Below are 945 nucleotides of genomic sequence, written 5' to 3'. Positions count from 1 at the left end.
ACGCAGGGATTTGTCATGGTCAATAGTGCTATACCTGACTCCATTAATACTGAAAGCTGCATAGACCCAAACTCTGGTATCAGGACCACATGACAATGGATACAAACCTTCACTGACCTCTATTGGTTTCTCTCTACGCAACTCCTCGATCTGCACACAAACATGAAACCACTGTCACCACTAAGTTGTCACATAATTCTACCTATGATTAGCCTAACAGAACTAAAATATGCTAATCACGTACATGAGACTTAAACCACGCTAGAAACTCTATTGTTAGCCTACTATCAACATCATCACTTGCCCCTTGTTCCTCTAAAATTTGTCTGTATATTCTGTAGCACATATAAGCATTATTATTGGTAACATTTTGTACGTAATATAGGAAACAACAAATCAACATATAAAAAATCATACTTACTGCACATATGGTCCAACTTCGTCATAGTTATTAAGCACATACCAAGCTAGCTTATTGATTTCGGCTTTATCCTTGATGTCCCTTACCCTAATCTGGCCAATGGGCTGGACACCATGCATGAAAACAGAGGTGTCACCAGGTGCTGGCCCATCATGTGACATAATGTCGTTCCGGTTATATCTTGCTTTAACATCGTCCATGAACCTCTCCCAAAATGCCAACGTCTCACTTTCTAAGTAAGCCTCCACAATTAATCCTTCAGTCCTAGCCCTATTCCTTAATAAATTCTTCAACGTGCCCAGTTGCCGTTCTATTGGGTACATCCATCCATACTGTATGGGCCCTCCAAGAAGTGCCTCATCAGGTAGATGGATAGCCAAGTGCACCATAACATCGAAAAAGGCCGGTGGAAAAATCTTCTCAAGCTTGCATAAGATGAGTGGGATGTCCCGTTTTAGCTTTTCCATGACTTCTTTCCTCAGAGTTCTACTGCACACTTGCCTAAAGAAGTTTCCAAGTTCTAA

Source organism: Miscanthus floridulus, chromosome 18 (assembly GCF_019320115.1).
Source record: "Miscanthus floridulus cultivar M001 chromosome 18, ASM1932011v1, whole genome shotgun sequence".
NCBI classification, from domain to species: domain Eukaryota; kingdom Viridiplantae; phylum Streptophyta; class Magnoliopsida; order Poales; family Poaceae; genus Miscanthus; species Miscanthus floridulus.
The sequence above is the reverse complement of the archived record's forward strand: the minus strand, read 5'-3'. Positions refer to the sequence as shown.